The sequence below is a fragment of the Pogoniulus pusillus genome, chromosome 17, assembly GCF_015220805.1.
Source record: "Pogoniulus pusillus isolate bPogPus1 chromosome 17, bPogPus1.pri, whole genome shotgun sequence".
In the NCBI taxonomy this organism is placed as follows: Eukaryota; Metazoa; Chordata; class Aves; order Piciformes; family Lybiidae; genus Pogoniulus; species Pogoniulus pusillus.
In genome coordinates, this window is record NC_087280.1 from 16,986,561 (window position 1) to 16,999,521 (window position 12,961).

Consider the following 12,961-nt stretch of genomic DNA (forward strand, 5'->3'; position numbering starts at 1 on the left):
TTGAAGGTAAATAAAAGTGCAAGTAATAAGGAACCAATATCTCTAGTGAAAGGAAGTGTTTTACATCTGATGCAAGAGAAGATACCCACCGCAGCACTCTGTCGCGTGGTGTCACTCTGGATGATGAATCGGGCTGATTCAGAGATGACTGCTATTTGCAGGAGTCACCTCCAGATGGGCCAAAGAGCAGGAGTCCATAAGGCTGGTGCACGAAGAACAAACACAGCAGCTGAGTCCTCACTCTCACTCCCAAAGGTGCAGGGACTGCTGAAAATAGCAACAAAAGAGCAGCATCAGTGTGTACATTTACAGACCAAGACTGTTATTTTTGCCAGCAAATCTGCATGCATAATTTCCTTCCTGACATTAGTCCACAAAGAAAAGCTTTTGTTACCTTGCTTTCCTGATGAGAGCAACACTTAGAACAAATCAGTGCTGGAACAGACAACAGGTTGGGTTTGGTACATGCATTAGGACTTGGACCATCCTCAACCCTTGTGCTGTCCTGTTCTCAAAAGACCTGCTGGAAATATTTGCTTCAGAGCTTCCAGTATCTACAGGAAGAGCCATTCCAGAAATATGCTCCAGCTGCACTTACTTAGCTGCCTACTAACAACAGGAGAAGAGGCACGGCATCAGTTGCCTGATAGCCCCACTCACAGCAACACAGCAAAGCACAATGCCAATGTTTTCTCACTGATTAATACCAATGGCCATCCTCTGGCCTCTTAGATTTCACTATTTGATAGCTGCTGCAAAGCCTTGTGGATAGGTTTAGCATTTGCTGAGTTTAAACTCTCAGAAACATGTTCTGAAATCCTGAGGAAGCAAAACAGCACTGCAAAGCAAAATGATGAGTTTGCATCAGATTTATATATGAGTGTATATATATATATATATATATATATATAAATGAATGGGAAACATTTGGGCCTCCTCTTTGAATATATTTTCTTTCTTTTTTGTTTCCCAGCATTTCTGTGCTTCTGGGACTACAAACTCTCCTATAAACATTGGCAATAAACCCTTGCTGAGAAAGTCTACCTGCTGGAGAAAAATCTGCTCATTTTATCCAAGCAGAATGCCTAGACACTGCAGTTGGCTTCTATCCTTCCTCAGGCACAACAGCATTCTTTATTTTCCTTTTGTGAATTGTAATTCATGACATACATGACTCTGACACCTAATGAACCCCCCTGCAGTGCTTCTGCTGGGTTCGGTGGCCTTTGGATCAGGCCGTGTTCGCTTCATTTCCCCATATTTTTAGCTCCTTCAGTAAGTTCTTTATTGAGAGAAGAGTCTGAAACTTCCTTTTTTTTTCTTTTCTTTTTTTTTTTTTTGCATACATGCATGATATTCTATTGCCTCTTTCATAATTTATAATCAGTAGTTTCCCTGGAGTGCAAAAGGCTTTTCAGAAATACTAAAAGCAGTTAGAGGAAGGGTGACTGCACTGTCATACTGCTACATCACAGTATTTAAATACTTTATTACTTCATAATCTGCCCTAGAATTAAATCATTCCAAGCAGGGATGGTGGCTTTATGTCAAAAGGGATGAGTTCCAGATTTTCAGATATGTCTATATAAAAAAACATCATTTTCAGTGTGATTCCAGTTTGCCAAAGGCTCCATTTGATTGCATAACCCTCCGGATATAGATCCATTACCGCACCATAAAGTGGGTTACTGGACAGAGTAAGGCAATTCATCCTCTGAAATGCAGAGTGTTGTTTTGCCTGTTACATGGTTTATAACTATCCATTATCATTATCTGTAGAGTTATTTTTACCTGGGTTACAGATATGCCACGTCTCTTTGAAAGATGTGCTATTGAGTTCTTTTGGAGTCTCATCCTTTCCCCCCTGTAGACGTAAATGAGCAGCACACACAGCACAGCCAAGAGAGTTCAAAAGGAATAAAAATGGTAAGAAAGTGAACAGATCAAGCTCCAAATTGCATAGTTAAGAAACTGAAATTGTTTTGCCTGTGGAAGCCAATCTCTGCCAGGAACTACTATGAATAGTAATAGCTGGGATTTTTTTTTCTTTTCAAGCACTGGTGAAGCCTTAGAAATTATGAGTAGCCAAATCTCACAATCTTGGGACAATGTCTGTTGAAACCATGCCCTGGGCCAGAGAAGTTCTCCTTTCCATTCCTGGCTCTGTCACTGACCATCTGCCACTTGTCCTCCTCCTTGCTTGAGTTTACCCATGTGTAAAATGCACTTAAAATAAGCTAAACTGTACTTTGAAAATTGTTTCAGAGCCACAAGCTAGAAATTTGGGGTTGAGATATGGGAAAAAAAGGGTTCTGTGGTTGCCAGACCATAGAAACCCTGTGTGTCTCCCTGCCTGCACTCTTGGGGAGGCTAAATCTGTCTGACAGTGCTCCACCCTGCACTTGAGAAGCAGCAGAATACCACATTAAGCATGCTTGATCCCTGCCCACCTGCAGCACACACAGTTGTTACCTTGTTTAATTAACTAACTATGCGCAACAAGAATCTGATCCAACACTAACTGGAATTAAAAGAAAGACTTCTGTTGAATTAATGACCTTGGGGTCAGACTCTATATGCATGCAGAGACCACTGCATGGAGATACCTAAAGTCCCCACGAAGGAAGGGGCTTTGTTTGACTGACACACAGGCACATTTCTGTGCAATGAGCCTGCAGGAGGTGGGTACACAGTAAATCTGTCTCTGCCTGTACAGTACCACCATTCACTGATGCTGCTCTTTATTCAGAAATAAATACAGTGCTGTAGTCACTAATTTTCCCTAACACACATGGCTTCAGATAAGCTTTAATGTGGAAAATTGATGACAAGCTATGCTATAAAGCTCTGTGGCTAAATGTAAGCTAGGAAAGGTGACTCGCTAAAGGTGGTGACGAGCTAATAATGAAATGGAGCATTGTAATTAAATGTGCTGGTGGGTAAGAAAATGTGCCACAGCCCTGAGAGCAAGAGAACGAGCAGCAGGTAGGTCATGGAAGGAAAGCAGAGGAGGCTAGATAGAACAGGGTGGGAAGGAGGGGGAGATGTAAGAACAAGAAGGACAGGATGAAGATAAGCACTGTGCAGAAACTATTTTGTCTGGTGTTTGCATCAGGCTTTGCATGGTGAGATCTGCATCCCTGACTGCAATTTGTTGACATGATGCAATGTGTAATTAAATGCAGAGAAGTCCTAGAAGGACAGAGATAGTAGAGGGAAATACATAGGTTGTGCTATAAATAAGCAGCAAATCAAAGATGCCTGCACAAAGTTTTACCTATGACATGAGCTGAAAAGTATGAAAGCTGACACAGAATGTTTAAGAGCTGTGTTTCTGTAAAATTAAAGTTTCCATTAGAAATAGCCAAGAATATTTTTATGGTTATGAACCTGAGTTCATGCATCAGTACAGTGATTTTGCCTTGGTACACACGCAGCTGAAACAATACTCTTAGAAGCAGGAACAGGCCCATTAATCTTGGATGTTAACACTGAAGCCTAAAAAATTATGCTTACATGAAAAATGAGCACAGGCAGAGAGCACAGAGCAGTCTGAATATCAAAATTACTACCAGAAGCCAGAAGATGAACCTCATTATTGCTATTTATTTGAAGAAAAAGCCACATTTCCAGGATTAAAACATACCAGAAACTGTCAAAGGATCTAGAAAAATTTCAAGCAGCACACTAAATAATTTAAGGGCTCACTACAGGATGCAGACCAGCTTGCTGCAATAAATGCTGAGGTTCTGAGCTCTTGCTCTCTCAACTCACTGCATAATGCTGGGAGAGAAAATGCCTTTATGGGTGTGGCTAGAAATGCATTCCATATAGAAATGCAAAGAATGGCCAATGTTGTTCTCATAGTCCCTGTCTGGGACAGAAGTTTGACACATTCCTTATTTTGCTCTCTGTTGAGAAACAAAACAAAAAAAGACTCAGCTCACAGATATCAAAGCTGGCAACACAAAGCTGTGTCTGCATGTTGAGGCTTGCACATGGGTGCTTCTGCCTGGGTAGACTGGCTGGTGTTGGCTGCTCTCTTTCCTACACTGGGGCTAGGAGAAGCATTTCTCCTGCAAACAATGTATGAAACAAAAGCATGCGGAGGAAAAAAAATCAGACCAAAATCAGTTGTATTTTATATTCTACTTGCTCAGATTTTTCAGGAGAAGGTAAACCAGTACAGTAGGTTTGAATATATGTACACATACACATATACAGCCCATGCTCAGAATTTTACATGAATTTAGTTCAACAGAGGGCTGCAAAGATGCTTAGGGGGCTGGAGCATCTCTCTGATAAGGAAAGGCTGAGACACCTGGGGCTGTTTAGCCTGGAAGAAGACTGAGGGGATACAGAGAGAGTGATTTGCCATTGGAATGGGCCTCCTAGGGAGATGGTGAAGTCACCGTCCCTGGAGGTGTTCAGGACTGGATGAGGCACTTAGTGCCATGGTCTAGTTGACTGGCTAGGGCTGGGTGATAGGTTGGACTGGATGATCTTGGAGGCCTCTTCCAACCTGGTTGATTCTATGATTTTAGCAGTGCTTATCAAGGTCAAGAGGATGGGGCTGAGCTCTTTTCAGTGGTGCCCAGTTATATGACAAGGAGCAATGGGTACAAGCTAGAACGCAGAAGTTTCCACCTGAACAGGAGGCAAAAATTTAGTTTGACAGCACCAGAGTACTAAAACAGGCTGTCCACAGAGGTTGTGGAGTCTCCTTCTTCGGAGAGATTCCAAACCCACCTGGACACTGAAGTCTTGGGCAACCTGCTCTAGGAGAATCGGCTTCAGCAGGCAAGTTGGACTAGATGCTGTCCAGAGGTCCCTTCAAACCCTCACCGTGATGGGATCCTGTGTCATTTTCCGTCTCTGTAATGAGCCACATCTAACCCTTCAAGCCAAACATCCAGAACTGAGGCAAGCTCGAATTCAAAGCCAAAATTGTATGGCTAGAGTCTATCCCTAAACATGACTTCAAAAACAGCACTTTGGCACAGAATCCTGCAACCCAGTGCACAAGGTGCCAGGGAAGCAGTGTTTCTGCTCGTGGGTTCAAGCAGGAGGCCTCGGCTTGTTGCACTCAGCAACATCTTGACACGCTGCACTAAGCCGCACAGCTCTTAAAAGATTATTTTTGTCTCGGGTTCTTTTCTAGCCTTTGATGCAACAACCTGGTGCGGGTTACATCAAGCCTGCAGAAAATCCCCAGTTCTCGCTTCCCTTGTTTTCCAGACAGCCGGCACCTCCTCCGGGTCCTGCCGACGGGCGCCGCAGGTGAGCGAAAATCCGGCATATTTGGGCCGGAGATTAATTTCTCTCTCAATTAAAGGTGCTGCCGGCGGGCCGGAGACGCAGTAAAGTGGAGTGAGGGGGAGGCGGAGTCGAGCCCACGGTCGTATTTCAGTCTGTGTTTGAGGGGATTTCATTGAGGGCGTCCCGATCTCCCCCTCACGGTTCAGAGCCGCCGGCGCCTCAGCGCTCCTAACGCGGGAAGGAGGGAGGTGGAGGACGCCGGGCCGAGGTCGCCCGCCGCCGGGCCCGCACTGTCAAGGGGAGCCTTCCGAAGCGGGCTGGGCAGCCGGGCGCGGCAGGGCGGTGGCGGCGGGCCGGCCCGCCTCAGGCGCGGCGGAGCACAAGCGCCCCTGGCCGCGGAGCACCAGGACCCGGCGGGCGCCTTCCCGCGCCCTCCCCGCCGCGATCACGAGTCGGCTCCCGCCTTCCCCCCACCCACCCCCCGTGACAGCCAAGATGGCGGCGAGAGGAGGCGGTGCGGAGGGGAGGGGGGATCCCGCCTGAGACGCCCACACGGCGGGGAGGTGGCGAAGGCGAGTCTGGGCTCCGCTAGGATGAGATAAGGGCGCGGGGACCAAGCGCGCTTTCCCCCCTCCCCTACCCCCCCTTAACCCTCCCGCTCCTCGGCGCCGGGGGCAGAAGGCGCCGGCGGCCGTAGCCCCTGCCCGGGGGAGCGCGGCCCCCGCCTGAGGTGAGGGCTCTGAGGCGGCGAGGGAGCGCACCGGGCTGTCACTGTGGTGGGGCGAAAGACCGGGGGGGTGCTCTCCTAGGAGATATCGCGGGGCGGGCACTATCGCGATAGCCGGCGGGGAAGGGGCGCCCGGCAGCCTGCGGCGCGCTGGGCTGTCAGTGCCGGGCGGGAGGCCGGGAGAGGGGCTGAGCGAGGGGGCGGCGGTAACTTTCCGCTGGGCCGCGGCGGGAAGCAGGAGAACTTTCTGCTTCGCCCCATCGGGCGGACGCTTCCCGCCGGTCCCCCGCCGCGGCCATGGCCCCACCGGAGAAGCGGACCCCCAGCCCGGTTTGTGGGGCCGCGGGTGTAGGCGATGCTCAGGGCGGAGACCTGCCCGAGCCTCGGCCGAGCTGTCCCTGCTGACCTGCCATGTTACAAAGGCACGGCAGGAGCATGCTGGCGGGCTGGGGGAGAAACCGGCCGAGGTGTGTGCGTGCGTTCCCCTGAATAAATGTGCAGTTTTTCCATGCAGCGTGTGCTGCGTCAGCTGGAATTGCCCAGGTAATGTTCAGCCTTGTGCGTATTTAGATTGCGACTTTCCCCTTGGCTCCCACAGCCCGCGGTTACTGTGTACCTGGATTAGTGCAACGCTCAGGACACGCTGGTAAAAATTAGCTCTGACATTTTTATCGTGGTTCCGTCATGGTGTCTGCCTGTAGCATAAGTTGCTGGCCGAGGATGGCAACATTTAATAACTTCCTAGCGATGGTTTGTTATGGTGGAGGGATTCCAAACGGACTGTATTTAAAAATGCCCTGCCTCTGAGAACGTTTATTTGCTAAAAACGGGGTCGTAACTTGGCATTTGGTTCTGAAGTGTAGGGATTTTTTTTTTTTGTTTGAATTAACAGAGTAGAAGTGTGGTGCTCTGGACAGATTTTTTTACTTCATTTCACAATTTTCTCTGGAACTGTTGCTCAACTAGATATTTCCGTCAAGACTGTTACATTGCAGTACGTAATCTTTCACTTTCTGAATGATTAAACACAAGTATTCAATCTTGGCAAGTATATGTGGTGGTTTAGGGAAACTAATTGAGTTAGTCTAGCCAAGGAAGGTCGAGGGGGAGTAAATGGATTGTTTCTGGTTTGTGTGTCTAACAGACAAGCCTTACTTTGTAAGGGTCTCCCATTTCTCTCTGCATTTAAAAAGAAACCCATGTATTTAGAGTATTGGTGGAACTTTACCTCGCCTTTAGAGCCTTGAGGCGTCTGTAAGCTCATTTAAAGTGAATATTGAGATGGAGCTGTGTTTCTAATAAGGGTTATCATGACTTGGCTTTGAAATTGTTCCTTTATCCAAAAAATAGAGTGTTAGAGTCTTTGTGGTTAGCTTTTGGGAAGGGGGTAAATTGCATGGAGCCTTAAAGAACAAAAAAGGAAGCTTCTCTATGACTGTGTGAAGTACTTGTTTTACTTTTTCTGGAAACATTTGAGTCCAGCTTTCCTCAAGTTTGAGGAGTTTCTTCTTCTTTCTGCTTCTCAGCAGTGAATTCACTAGGATGTAGCTCAAAAGAGAAGTTCTTTTTCTGCAGGCAGTAAGCCAAAAGGCACTAGGGCCATCTATTGAAATAAAGAATTACCTTGAAATATTTTTTGTTTGTTTTGTTTTCTTTTGGTATTAAGAATGCTCCTACATGTGAGTTTGTGTATGTTTTGTGGTAGTGTGTTTGCTGGTCTACTCTTTCAGGGAGCACCTCATTCTATACATTATACTTGGCTATAACACTGATGTGGTGCTTAATGGAATTTCTATATGCATTAATGGCTATATTAGCAATTTAGTATTTATGTAGCCAGAGTTAATTATTAGTTAGTAAAATGTAAATATTGACATAGTTGGCACACAGTATAAGGCTCAGGTGAGAGTAGCTGATTCAGGTCAAGCCTTAGGAATGAAGTAAAGAACCTGTTTTTATTTGAGGTAGTGCTTGGAAGGGAGAGTATCAGGGGAGAGAGTAGAGCCAGAATGGTGGTCTAAAGATCAGGAGGTTGTCTCTGGAAGGTGTCTTAACTAATACTTTTGTTCTGTGTCACTCTGACAAAGGAATTGTGGTACCACTGTTCAGAAGCTAGTCTGGCAATTTGTAATCTACAGAATTTTGCACTGAAGTGTTTACAACTTTCTAGGTGAATTCCTGCTGTAGTGTGCGATAGCTGGAGGAAACAGTCTTATGACTCTTCAAAGAGGAAGACAGCATTTAGGCCAGGCAGAATAGTGATAATGGGCTTTGTTAATTGTGAGGTTTTAGAACTGGATAAAGAAATTTGCAGCGTCACTTCAATATTCAACATCCCATTTCGATTTCCATCATGCTTCCCAGCAACTGGAGTTAGTTTTGCAAGTCATAGTAGGCTGAAACGATTTTTTAGGAGTGGCTGTAGAAACAGATGCACTTGTGGTCAAACACCAGCAGGTTGTGGGAAGGGAATAGTGCAATAGGTACTTGATTAAAATTGAGAAAAGTCTTGATGTATCTCCTGAAATGGGGACATGCAGAAGTCTCCTTTCCATGCACTGTTCTTTACTCAACTTGTACCTCAGGTTTTAAATACGGTGTTGGCATGACCAAAACGTTGGAGGCTACATGTTGCATAAGTTATGTTGGACTAAGAAAAACCAAAGTTGATGTAACTTTGTAACCTTGTTCAAACATAATGTTTGAGGTTGTGGTGATTTCCAAGTATCATTATGTCTGACACAGGGTTCCAGTAGCTCAGGTTTTGACATATGAGTAGCTGTAGATTTAAGGTATGTGTTCTGAAGTTTCCTGGAAAGACCTGTAGTTATACTTCTTAAAAGGAGAGGGAAAGGACAAAAAAAACCCCACCAAAATAATTTCTGTCTAAGCTGCCTTAGCAAAACATGATGCAATTTATGTGAATCGGTGTGTTCCCAGTACATGTCTCCTGTTTGTTAAAGTATTTAAATCAGGCTTCTCTGTGATGTATTGAAATGTCAGGGGATTTTATGTTGACTCAACCCCATCCAAACCCCCCAGCATAGGCTTCCTTTCACACCCCTCACCCTCCCAACCAAACCCTTTGAAAATTTAGCACATTTGAAGAAAGTTTAGGTCAAGTTTGCGCAAAAGGCAAGGGTACAGGTGTGGTTTGGAGGGCTGAGTTCTACTTGCCTTACTTGCTCTTTCTGCTGTCACCTTGCTGGGTGGTCTTGGGCAGCAGCACAGAAAAGGCCCTGCATCTATCCCCTTATAGATCAATGCTGTATATAAATAGTATTTGCTTCTGGGAGCACAAATCGTGATAGAAATTTGATGCCATACTAAAAGCAGCAAATCCTTGCAAATCCTCTGCAAGCTAAAGTGATTTATGCCTTGCTTTAATTGAGGATAGCTGACAGATAGGAGATGAGTATGTACACAGAGTGAATGCATCACTGCTGTTCAATTGTTTGTATTGCTCACTGACCAAGTAATTACCTAAAGTGATTCTTTGCTGTGTTGCACAGTAAACCTTAGATTTTTAATTTTTTTTTCATCCTTCAGTCTATGCCTGGTGTATGTTATCCTTAGCTTATGCCTGGTCTGGAAACTTGGGTCGTGACTGATCTGGAAGTACTCTGCTGATGTATATATGCTGACAAAGTGCCTCTCAAACTATGGAGTCATTAAAATGTACAGCAAAGGCTGTGAAGCAGTGATGCTGAGAAGTCTGGTCTATAGCAGTCATTTTAGTAGCAGTCTGTGATGCAGAAGTAGTTACTGGTAGTTCCCCAAAGAGCTCAGAAACAGTGCTAGGAGGAAATTGTGGAGAAGTGGAAGTTGAATACTTCAGAAAGTGTTTAATCTTTGAAATTATATGTTTTTACCTTTCAAAGTGTACTTTTGTGTATGAGATAGAGTTACTGCAGAGGCTGAAATAAAGTGAAATTGAAGTAAGCAGTAATGAGGGGGGAGGGGTTGGGGTGTGAAAAGAGGAACAACTATGGTATAAAAATAGGATGTGAAGAGGAAAGAAGTGTTAGAAGCGAGTTAGCCAATTATATCCTTGCCATTTCATTTTAACTTCAGCTCTTAATTTGGGTCAGAAAGAAATTTTTAATATTAATTAATCAGATTATTTCAGTTTACCCATCTGAAATAAAAGCAGATAAGCAGTAAGTGTGTTGTGTAGGTTGTGTGTACATATATGTGAACGAAAAAGTCCCAAGAGGAAACCCCCAAATTTTTTAGTGTGCAAATGTTACATTATGCAAAGAAAATTGTGGGCTGGATTCTTTGTGGTTTTGCCTTTTCTTGAGTTTCAGAAGAAACTTATGGACTTAAGGAATTATTTTGAGTTGTACAGCCAAGATCAGGATCTGATTCAGCTCCAGTAACTTTCCTGTGTCAGTGTCTCTGATATTTTGACTATAAAATAACAGTGAAAAAGACAATGTTGTCTAGGTCCTGCAAGAGCCAAGACTTTCAGGCTCAGCATAGTACTCTCGTTTAGATCCCAATGCAGGAGCAGTGTTCCAATGAATTGTCCAACTTCATAGTTACCTTGTGTACTGAACAATGAGACTTCATGTAGTGCAATGGGCAAACCCTTCTGGGAGTACTTTTCTTATAATATTTATTACATAAGGTGACTCTCCCTGACCCAGTACACTCCGACCTTTCTTTTAAGGGCATGGTTATTTAATAATTGTGATCCAAAGGATGGAAAAGTTTTAAGATAGGTCTGTTCTGTTACAGAGGTTTTTGAGCTGACTTTAACTCCTGAAGCAGTAGTTGCCTTGGTGTATCAGTGAGCTTCAGCTGATTTTCTCTGATTATCTGGCTGGTACCCTAATGTTGTTTTATCCTGCTTTCATGGCTAACCCATCTAGGAAACTCAAAGCAATCCATGGTAGTGGGTGTATATACTTGTAGGTAGATGATGAAGATTTTGCTAACTGGCTCTAGAGATTTGCTAGACAAGGGAGGTATTAGTCAGTGTTATCTCTCCATTAAACCTCTCCAGTGTGGTGTGGATCATCTGCAAACAGCAGTCTCAGCCCTGCAGTTGCAGTCTGTGCATGTCATCCACTCAGTGTCTATGATTTGCAGTGTGGTTGGGTCCAGTTTTCTTATTTTACAGAACATTTTTGCTGGCCAGAAGGGGAAAAAAGGAATGTCAGATGCTCTAAGTCACCATTAAAATGTATCTTAAAATGTAGCAAAAAAAGTTAGAAACCATTCCCAGCTGTCTTCCCTCTACCATGCTATGAATTGAGAGTTTTGAGTGGAGAGTGGCTTCAAAACTAAATTGAGGTTGCCGTGTGTGTCCAGATGTGACTAGGTGGAAGCAGGTCAATTCTGTCACTCCTGGATGGTGCTCTTGGATATTTTCAGTCACAGATTTTTGGATTTGAAGGTCAATATTGAAAGATTTACTGTTTTCATTTGCCTTTATCTGCTGTGCCAAGGAAAGCAGAACATTCTGTTTGGGGGACTTCTTTTAAAATGTTGCTGTATAATAAGTAGTTGTGCAAAACCCCATGAACTAGCTGCCCTCCTGAACTGTGTTTTGGGTGAAGTAATATTTACATTTTTCAGTGCTTACCTTGAATGCCCTCCCCTTCATGTGCTACAAATTGTATTCTGCATCCCTCATTGCAAACATAGTTGTATTTCAGAAATTATTTCCAGTCTTTGGTTTTGCTTCTTTTGGCCATAAATTCCGCAATCTAGGAAGAACAACAGAAGTTTTAAAACCAGCTGAGATAAGATTTGTCTCTGTCATTAAGATGATAAGATAATTGAAGATTACTTTCTTGAATTATTGCAGTCAGAGTTGAATAATTACAGGATTTTGCTGTGGCGCAACTGTAATGAACACTTAAGTAGCCTGTGCCTCGTTAGAGCCCCCTTAGTAAATGTTTTGTTTTTACTGAGCCTAAAAGCAGCAATGAATAACAAACAAATGGAAGGCTTGGGGAGTGATGGTGAAAAAGTGTAGAAGCTGTGGAAAAGGCCTGTTCTCTCCCTCAGGGTGAAGTCTGTTCCTTCCTGCCTTCTCTCTGCCAGTTATTCTGCTTCCTCCTCTTAAGCTTTGATACTCTAGATGGCTGCAGCAATCCTACTGAATCTAGATTAGCCTCTGAATTTAAGCCTATTTTTTTTTCTATCTTCCTAGACATCGCTGAACAATTCTCCTTGTCCCTCAGTTCTTGGCCCTCGTTCCTATTTTCTGCTCCCAAACTCATAGTCTTGTATTCTGCCCTTGCAGCACTTTTCTGTTTCCCAGGCACAGAGATCCTTAGTTGCCAAGTTTTCTGAGCTCTCTTGATTATCTCCTTAACAGTTTGGATGAGAGCATGCTAACCGTGAGTTGGTGTGGGTGACTGTGAATGGGCCAGCAAAGCACTTGATAGCTGTTCTTGCCCAGGGATGTAGAGACAGAACAACTTTGGGTTGGTGTTTTTTTTCCCTCCTTTTGCTTTGGCTTTCTTTATATGCCAGTATGTTTCTTAGCGTTAATGTTACTATCGATGCAACACCAAAGGAACTTAGTGGAAGGTAGCGGCTTTTTGTTAATACTGCATTGTCTAACATTAATGAGTGCAGATCTATAGGCTAAAAAGTAATGCAATTGATCACTTCAATAGTGTTTGTGTAGCAGCTCTCTCTGGTGCTGTTATTTGTTTAACTGTAAGAGTAGGAAATGCAAAGGAAAAGTATAGGCAATGTCCTACTACAAAGAGAACATGCTATGAGAAGTCTCATTTGTATTACAGGATGGTAGTATGGTGGGACCTCTGGAGATAATCTAGTCCAACGCCCCAGCTAGAGCAGGGTCACCCAGAGCAGATTGCCCAAAATCTAAATGTGCAGGTGGCTTTGGAATCTCTCCATAGCCTCTCTGGGCAACCTGCTGTAAGGCTCCAACACCCTCACAGCAAAGAAGTTTCTCTTCACCTTCAGATGCAACCTTCTGGGTTCCAG